Below are 10,495 nucleotides of genomic sequence, written 5' to 3'. Positions count from 1 at the left end.
GGGAATTGTAGTGTCCCCTTTATTTGTATTTAGATAGCTGCCATTTAACCAGCTGCCATAAGATAGCCATCTCCATCTGATTTCTTTGGAGCTACAAGTCACATATTAAAGTGGAATCCATATCTTTTATCCCCCTGGGGTAATGAACAGAAAAGATCCTGTCCACAACTGATCTAACACCTGTGTGTTCTCATAAGAGCCAGTACCCAAGGTAAATCTCGAACTACGAGTACTTAGTACAGTCTTTTTGGAACCCACAAATGCCAAGGTACTTGCTCCACGAGACAGCCTGGAACCAAGGTGTAATCAAGCTTTTCACTGGTCCCACTGGACTGGGCTATGAATCATCTCCCTTTCTTACCCAACTGGCACAGATAAATAGCAACTGAGCAGCATTTTGTCTCCTGAAGAGTATAATTTCCTTAAATTAACATAAGGTAATAGCTGTTGTATTCACTTGCAGCTTTTATGAGGCCAGACACATCTCAGGAAGGCCTAACTAATCTCAGGAAGTAACCCACACATGGAAAAAACCTATTACAGAGTTGAAATCCTCTTAAGGAGATGGAGTAGGCAGAATTGTCCTCGCGATCACCTGTCTGGGAAATTTGAGCTGATGGGACCTGAACAGCACTCAGCTCCAAGCAATAACGCCACCTTTTGTGCTCAGGTTCATTTTATTGCCGAAATCATTCTGTCACCTGCCTCCTCCCTAGGGGCTGAGGTAATAAGGGATTGTTAACATCTATCGGCAAATCCATCTGGTTCACTGAAATTCATCTCACAAATAGTAGCTGGTCAAAAGATGAGAAAGTGCACAAAGTGGCCTAATTTTTATAAGTCCCCTCCCCCCCCTCACACACACAACTTTGTGGGAAAAAAGCACCAGTTTTTCCTTCACTGGAGCAGCAACCTGTAAAGTAATATATCCTTTCAGAGCATTTAGAGATGACCTACAGTGGGGCTGATATTTATTCCACTGGTTTCTGGCATTTTATTCCGGTTAAACTTGCAGTGTTTCGGTCTTCCACTGAAAGTGACTTTTTTCCCTAATCTTCATAACCTGGAAGGAGTGCAGATCATTTAGGCATATACAAAAGGTAATAATGCATTCATAATATAAACAATAAGTAGGAAAAGTTTTCTTCCTTGTGGATTCCTGCTAAATATTTTTAGAATCAGGGGTGCCTGGGTGGCTCAGTCATTAGGCGTCTGCCTTCGGCTCAGGTCATGATCCCAGGGTCCTGGGATCGAGCCCCACTTTGGGCTCCCTGCTCAGCAGGAAGGCTGCTTCTCCCTCTCCCACTCCCCCTGCTTGTGTTCCCTCTCTCACTGTCTCTCTGTCAAATAAATAAAATCTTTTAAAAAATTAAAAATTTTTTAAAAATAAATATTTTTAGAATCAGTGGGGATTGTGATATTTATTAATTTTTTAACCATGGGTCAGATTTGCAGGACCCCATCCACCCCCTGGTCTGTAGCTAGAATGGAGTTTCCCAGACTTGGTGCCCTAGTGATCAAGAATGCATGCTCTGCAGCCACCTGGGTTTGAATCCTTGCTCTACTATAGAGCTAATAGTGGCCTGGAGATAATAATAGTACCTCCATCATGAGATGGTGATGAGAAGTCATTTGGCTAATACAGGTGAAATATTTAAATGGTGACTAGCTAATGATAAGTGCTACATATTATCTTGATTATATTCCACAGAATACTAGTTCCAAGAGATGTTCCTGGGGAAACAAGAGTCTGTGGTCAAATAAGATTGGAAATACCCCACACTAACATATTTCATGAAGTCTATAAAGCTATCAGTTAAGTACCACAAAGAAAGAAAGCAGGACACAAGGCTCTCCTGGGGATTTGGCAGTTCTGACTTCGGTTTTATTGCTTTCTTGGCACATGCTAGGTAACCCTTTTGCACCTATCTCAGTAACAAAATACACCCTCAACTACGGGATATCTTCCTTTCTTAAGTTCTACTCAGCACTTGGTTATTGCTTTGCAAGAAAATATGAAATTGTTAAGCCTGCAATACTGAAGTTTTGCCATCCTAACATCAATACATAGACCCCACTGCTCTGTTTCCATACCTTTTATATACCGTAACATTTCATTTCAGTGCCAGATCATGGTGTGACCTTTTGAAGACGTTCTAAAGAGCAATTAAACATCACATACATCCTAAGAAGGTACCTAACTCAATTAATGTGATGACAGCAGGAACAGCTGTGACCAAGTTCACACTGCCCAGCAGTGACCTCAGTTGAGCAGGTCTCAACAGCTGCCTGCCAACAGCCACTGTAAGATGCTGCTGTCCCAGAAGTATCCTAGCTTCAGACATGAGAAAATGTGGCAGCAAGGTACTGCTTAGAATTGATGAAATATTTATGTACTCCTTTAGGACATACCCAGTGCTTATTAGTATATTAAAGGTGGAAGGAAGCCCTGCAGGAAAGAAACCATCTTCCCTGATTTAAGCCAGCATATTGGACCACACAGCCTTCTATCAACATGTGGGGGTGTGCTGAGTGAGCCTGACAAATCTGAGCACTACAGGGTAACTGGAAGAGAGTTTTGCAGCTCCTTTATAATCAAGCAGCAACAAAGAGAAGGAAGACTGACCCTGATGGGATTCAGAGCATGCTACCCCAAAATATGGTACCTTGGCATATTGAATATTTTAACCTGGAGGAGTTTGAGTAAAGGGCAACAGCAGGAAGGTCAGTCACTCTTTTCCCCTGAGAAAGGTCATAAAACCCTTATACGAGAGTGCCCTCCCTCTACCCAGAGGAAAGGAGCAACCTTATCTCCAAAGACAAAAGGATGCCCAGAAGAATCCTAACGAGCAGGCCCTGCTAGTTTCCCCTGGTTTAGTGCATTTACCTCGTACTCTTGAACCTATCATGTTTCTCCACAACTGCTCACTCTTCATCAAACCTACTAGAAAGCTACACAGATCTGTTTCTTTAGGTCTTCCTTTCCTTATGAAGGCTTCCATATCACCTAAAACCTATATTCAGTACATTTGTGTGCCTCTTTCCTGTTAATCTGTCCTTGTCAGTTTAATTCTCAGACTCAGCCAGGGACTCTGAGAAAGTTAAGGAAAACTTTTTCCTCCTCTACAACCCTGTTTAGGATCAAAGACAGAAAAGTTGCCCCCAAAGAACTCCTAGAGACTAGGTGATGACTCAGTCTCTCCATACTTTTAAGTAAAATACTTGCCTTGATATCAGTCCAGGGTTCTTATCACGAGGAGACTAACCCCTTAGAACTGGTCAAATTCCAGTTTAATAACAAACATTATTGAGGTCTCAATATGTAATAAGCCCTGAGTTCAGCAGCAGAGCTATGAAATGTTTGTGAAAGTTCCCTTTCATAATCTGTAAAAAGGTAATAGTAACAACACAATAATAGTGTTATTGTCCATAGGCAATGAAGGAATAGATGGGAATTAAGAAACCTTGTAATATAATACCGTATACCACCTTAATTATAGTGCCCGGCACAGATTATTGCAGGGTTCATTCCAATGAGGAAGATGGAAAGGAAATGTAAGAAATGCTAAAGGATCGAGGGCCACTGTCCCTCCCCTGTCCCTTGCTCTAAAAGGGCAGATTCCTTTAGAGGCCACCAAGCAAATGGCTTACTGTGCTCTGGCTTAGTTTAACTTTAAATTCAATCCATTCTAGTTCCTTTGTGCCTGCAAAAGGACAAGAGCTAAATGAGGCTTCAGTCTACTTGGCATCTGGTCATCTGCCCCTTGCAAGTGCTAGGGTATGGCAGAGCAAAGCAACAACTTGTTCTGCCTTCAGCTTGGCATCTGGGAGGAGAACCAGCAGTGAGAAGATCTGTTAGCAGGGGGAGAGAGGAAGTATATAGGAGCATGGGGAGGTAGGCTCGAGACAAAAGTCAACTGAGGGCTCTCACTTCCAGCCCTGGAATGGCAAGCCAAGTGAAGGGTGGTGCCTCAGGTCCTGCCTGCCAGCCCCCACTGACCCTCTGAACTGGGGGCCACTGAGAACTTTGTGAGATAGCCAGGCCCACTCTCACTGGAGTTAGAACCAGACTAGGTATGGAGATTTTAAAGACAGAGATACATATCCTCAAGGGTACCCACTTCACAGCCAAGCTACCTGCTCTTTCTCCCTCCTGTCAGAGAGGCACCTCCAGCCACTCCTACACCTTTGTAGCATTTGGACTACTCACAGCTACTCGGAGCAGGATGTCAGAGCTTAGAAGCTTAGCCTCCTGCTGGGAAAGAGAAACTTGAAGTGAAAGAGAGTGGTTTAAAGGGGGTTATTTGGAGGATGGGAAAACTATTAAACCAGCTTACTTTCTTTTCCTGTTTTTCATCTTAAGTGACTCAAAAGGAGGGGAGGAAAAAAGGGGGACACTTCATCACTGAAACAATGACTGCTGGCAGAAAGTTGCAAGGGCATCAGTTCTGAATGTTCTCTTCAAAGTGAGATACCGTTTTCTGCTGACGTAGGGTCAGGTCTCACCCTATTAGTCTGAGGACTGAGCAGTTTGTTACTGCTGCCAATCACTCCACCCCTCCTGCCTGGAGGATGGAGAGAGGCCACAGAGAAAAAGATGGCATATGTCATTGGTTTCCATGGTGACAACTAACGGTGTCACCATCAGAGCATTATGACTTCAGAATAGGAATGAGGATATAATAACTAATAATAGCATATACTAACATATTCCTTTTAAATCACTCCCCAAGCTCTTAGTATTTATTCACTAATTTTTACAACACCTGTGACATAGAGAGTATTATCCATTTCATTTCAGACATTAAGAAACCAAAACAGGAGCAGTTCAAATAGACACAGTCCTGAAAAGTAGTATTGCTGCTGATCTTTCACCACACAGAATAAACTTAGAAATATTCTGTGAAAGACTTTCATTAGTTTCATGATAAGTAATGTATTTTGAGCTAATTATTTTTGGAAAATGTACTAGCATTGTATGGAGGAAAAACCATTTCTAACAACTATTCGTATGTTTCTTCTTTGCTTACAAAACAAGAAAAAGCAGAAATTTCAACCATTTCAACAGCTCAGCATTGCTTTCCAAACTTTTTTGCATCAAAGATTGCTAGTCTATCTTCCCCTTACTGCAACTGGCACTCTTTCAGGCTTTTTATATTTTTTTTTCTGGGCTTTGTTTTGCTTTGGTCTTCTGTTTCCCTCTCTTTCTCTATTTATCTGAGCCATAATCCCCTTCAACACACTTTTAAAACCAGGGGTGAGACCTGTGACCATATCACTCTAAAATTCTTAGTAGAACTAATTAACATGGAGAGGAAGTTTGTGTAGCTGTGGAGAAGGCTTTGGGGTTGTACACACTGGGTTCTGATTGTGCCTCTGCCACCTACCAGCAGGGTGACCTTGGGCCAAGCACGTTCCTAACCTTAAAATAAGATAATGGTAGGTACTTCACAGAGTTGTGAGAATAAAATTGAATAATGTATATAGAGCACTTAACAATTATTATTGCTGGGGCTTTGAAAACCCAGGGGTTTCTCCCTAGGTGGCTCTCTTTCCACTTACTCATATCCTATTTCACATTTCCTACCTTGGCTCTAAAGTCTTTTGACACTTAACCTCCTTTTAGATGGTTCTGTCTATTAATATTATGAGGACCAAGAAAAGAATGCTCAGAAAAACTACGTCCACACTCAGTACCTATGAGGACCTCAGGAAGTAGCTGAGAGACTGTAGATCCAGAGACCAAAGTTTTCTTCCTATGTGCCCTCTTACAAATTGTGTGATCTTGGGCAAGCTACTTAACTTCTCAGGCCTTCATTTTCCTCTTCTGCAAAATGTCATCAATACTTCATAGGGGGTCAGAGGGATCTTGTGAAGGTTAAATGTGATGATGAATATGAAAATTGCCTTGTGCAGGAGCATAGCACACAATAGATGCTCAATAAAGTGTGAACTGAATGTGACTATGAATTTAAAATATTCCCTACCTTCTCACTTTCTTCAAATTTAACATATTAACAACTATAATACAGTTGCTAAAATCATGTAGTAAAAGAACATTTATTGACATGAGACAATGCTTATGATATATTACTAAGTGAAAAGAAGTATTTGTATCATTTTTGGTTTTTGTTTTTAAAAAGCCACACACACCCAAGGAAAAAGGGGCTGTAAGGATTTTTACCAAAATGTTGACAATGATTATCTCTAAAACGGTATGGGTGTGGTTTCCCTGTTTTCCAAGTGTCCCAAATTAAGCATGAACCCTTTTCCTTTTAGGAAGAAAAAGTAAAACTAAAACTTAAAGAGGAAACTATGGCAACTTTTTAAAAAAAAGTATTATATTCTTAGGTACATAAAGCATGACCATGGAAGAAAAGCTGTAAAAGCAGCAGGGAATGTGGAGAGAGGAAGAAGCAGCCAAGAGCTGGGGGGGGGGGGGGGGAAGGGAGAGGGAGGAAAAGAGGTCAGAGAGAGGACATGGGTCAAAGTCAGGGCTAAGACTCAGAAAGAGCCTTGTCTTCTTCCAAGCATTTGTTTCTGGGACCGCCAAAAGCCTGTGGGGATACAGGGCTGTGTCCCAGCCAGGCAAGCCACCACATTCCAGTTCCACCAGAGAACAGGGAGTCAGTGGACTTCTGAGCCCTGGAGGTTTCGAACTGCCTATCTTTTCTCTCTCGGGCCCATAGAAAGGGTGATATCCTTCCCTGCTTACAGAAAACCTAAAGGATGTCCCAGATGGCCTCTAATGTGGCTTTCAAGCCTAGGAGTCTTTGGTTTACTAGGGTAAATGCGCAATAAACCAAAAGCTCTTGCCACTAGGTGGCATGCCCCAAATACTATTTCACTTTGAAACTAGCAGAAAAGTTGAACCAGACACCCTCTAAGTCCAAAGCATTAGAGGCAACAAGATGAAGACCATTTAAGGTTTTGAGTTTCTCCCTGGTAAAAACAAATAAGAACAATCACCACCTCCACAACACTACTCTCCAGAATAATAAATTCAATGTATTTCTCATGGACACCTCCAAAAGTCTCCTTGGAAGATTCCCCTTTCCCCTAACTTCCTCCCACTTCTCCCCCACTCCCAATCCCTGTGTAGCTGTGGAGAAGGCTTTGGAGTTGTACACGCTGGGTTCTGATTGTGCCTCTGCCACCTACCAGCAGGGTGACCTTGGGCCAAGCACGTTCCTAACCTTAAAATAAGATAATGGTAGGTACTTCACAGAGTCAGGGTCTGTAACCAACAACCCCACCCTTGGCCAACCAAAATAAATAGGTGCCCCCACAATACTCCAAAGGTAAAAATAGGTCTCTGGAGTCATCACTGAATAATGTCCAACGATAATGTCAGATTAGCATTAGATGAAGGAGGACAAGAAAGGTCCAAATGTGGGATCTGTTATTGTTGAGGAAAGACAAGAATGGTATTCAGCCCAAAGTGAATATACTGCTTTTAACCTAATAAACTTCTCTTATTAAATAGCAGTGCTACTGCCAGGATCTCTGTATTTAGCTAGAGCTATCAGTCATTTACACCTTGCTGTCTTTTCTCCTAAAAGTTACATGCTATTGGATATTCTGTAAGAAGAGGCTGTTGTTCAGATGGCTAAAGAGAGGGACCATTTCAGAGCACATGAAAAGAGCACTCAGAGAGGAGGGGACAGGGTGGGACCTTGAACTTGAGGACTCTACATGTGGCTACTGAGGCTCACTGAACTCTTGGCATTTTTGAATGAGGAGAGGAGAGTGGAGAAATAATTAAAGGGAAGTGCTGAAAGAAAGGGATGTGGCAAGACACACCTTGCATAATTTGCAGATTTGCCTAGGACTATCTGGATCATAAAGCCCTAGTGATGAAATATGAAGAAATATAGGCAGTTTGATATTTTCTGATTATATAACTCTAACAGGAAACTGCCCCAATTCCCTGTTTTTTAAGTAAATTAACTATATGAGATATGACAGTAAACGTAAGGACAGATTTTTTACAGCAAATTCCCATGTATATTCATATAAATGGTACTATCCCTTTCAAAGAGGGAACCTTAGGAAGCTGATCACTCATTTTAATGATACATACCATTTGGGGAGTTCCTCTTTTTGAATTGATTTTAGCAACTGACACATATCTTTTGAAAAGCCACAGTACTAACAAAACATCATTCTTTCTGAAGATGGATTTCACTTGTTGATAGAACCAGAAGTCATTTGGGGCTAAATCTGGCAAAAAAAGGAAGGATGATCAATAAGAATGTTCTATTTTTGGTCAAAAATAAGATGACTTTGAAGTATTGATAGGAAGTGTATGCTCTGGTTTCAAGCTGGGCCCCAATACCCATTGCAGTAGTTCATTAGATTTGTGAATATAAGCAAGTTATGAAATCATTCTGTGCCTCAGTTTCCTCATCTGTAAAATGCAGAGGATAATATTACCTACCTGACAATGTTAACATGCGATTAAATGAGATAATGCATATAAAATATTTCCACTGGTACATACTTTTTACTAAATAAATAGTCATATTGGCAGGAGTGGCATTAGCCATAATAGAAATGGTGGCAACCACAGTAAAATGTGACTTATGAACTCAAAGAGGCAATTTAAAAAGTATACAGCTTCCCAAAGTAGCAGCTTTTAATAACCACACTGATTTGTATATGTGGTCTGAAATATTTTTTAAATCTTCTTTTTTGCTCATTAGCCAATCCTTATTTAAACTCAGGAGGTACATATTCCCAAAGAGCTCCTCCAGTCAGTGGAGAATATTTAAGCAGCAGTTTCTGCATCGGTGGTGTTAAATTATTATACCAATACATTTGAATTAATTAAGATGCTCTATTTTCTAGACATGTCAAATTGTATGTCTTTTGTTAATTCACAAGAAAGATTTACAAGGCTAATGCAGATCATATTAAAAACTACTAACATAGATCTAATCAATCAACAAATAATTATTGAGTATGAATCTTGGGCTGAATGGGCTGGCCATTGTTCCAGCCACCAGAGATTTAGGGTTGAACCAAATAGACATACCAGACCAGCAGGAAGTTTTTGGATTCTTAAAACTACTTTTAGTTAAAAACAAAAACAAGGGGCACCTGGGTGGCTCAGTCAGTTAAGCGTCTGCCTTTAGCTCAAGTCATGATCCTGGGGTCCTGGGATCAAGCCCCACGTCGGGCTCCTGGCTCAGCAGGGAGCCTGCTTCTCCCTTTCCCTCTGCCTGCCGCTCCCCCTGCTCATGCTCTCTCTCTCTCTCTCTCTGTAGCTCTGTGTCTCAAATGAATAAATAAAATCTTTAAAAAAAAAAAACTACTTCTAGCTAAGTACCCCCCCACACACACACATGCACACACACACACAAACACACACACACACACGAGACATCACCTCTAGAAGAACACCCAAGACAATACTGATTGCTTCTGGAGAGCAACTGTTTTATACCATTTTGTACTGAGTTACCATGCATGTGCATGATCTTTTCAAAAAGTAAAGAGAAGCTAAAAATTAAAACTTCGTAAAAAAAGATTTATTTATTTTAGAGAGGGCAGAAGGAGAGAATCTTTAAGCAGACTCCCCGCCGAGTGCGCAGCCTGGTATGGGGCTCGATGCCATGGCCCATGAGATCACAACCTGAGCTGAAACCAAGAGTTCAATGCTTAACTGACTGAGCCACCCAGGTGCCCCTAAAATTTTAAATTTCTACATAAACCAAGAAATGTAGTAGTTTATAATTCTGATCCATCTATTTTAATTTTCTCTGTGTATCCCTCTTAACTCAGAAAATTAAATCATTCACTGCGATATAGTGCTGCTATTGATCCCCAGCCCATTAATTACTCCTAATTTCCCTTGTAAGCACACAGTAACAGCTGTGCAATCTATCAATCCTTGTGCCCCAGTGACAGCCTGTTGAAATGCTTTACTATGAATTTGGTTGTGGCAGGGGTTATCAGGATCTCACTGTCTTCTGGGTAACCGTTCTGTAGCTGGCCAGCAGGGTCTGCAACCCACATAGCAGAGCCGTCCAGTGTCCTCCTCATCCATCAGCAGCATGTCTCCCAGAGGCACTAAGCAATGACCTTCCTCCATGAATGCTGAGGCTCATTTTCCTTTTTGAAGCTCATTGGTCTGTGCTTGATTCCAGAGAGCAGTATGTCCTTCAGCTTTAACCTTGTCAAGAAATCCATCAATCAGTCTATCAGCAAACATTTATTAATCATCTTCCGTGTTCAAGGCACCATGATAGATGCTTAAGGGGATGTCAAGAAATACAAAATGTGGTTTCTAACCTATAAGAATTTATAGTCTAGTGCAAGAGATAGAACATATTCAAAAAGTAGAATTATAAAGGGTAGAATATTAAAAGTGACAAATTAAGAGGTGAAGGGGAAACAAGAACTAACATTTATCAAATGCCTATACGCTGTGCTGGTGCTTCGTATGTGCTTTTCACTCAATCATCCTGCCAGCCCTGCTTTTAACTGCATT

The sequence above is a fragment of the Mirounga leonina genome, unplaced genomic scaffold (assembly GCF_011800145.1).
Source record: "Mirounga leonina isolate KUSES-001 unplaced genomic scaffold, KU_Mleo_1.0 Mir_126, whole genome shotgun sequence".
NCBI lineage: Eukaryota > Metazoa > Chordata > Mammalia > Carnivora > Phocidae > Mirounga > Mirounga leonina.
Note: the sequence above shows the minus strand (reverse complement) of the source record.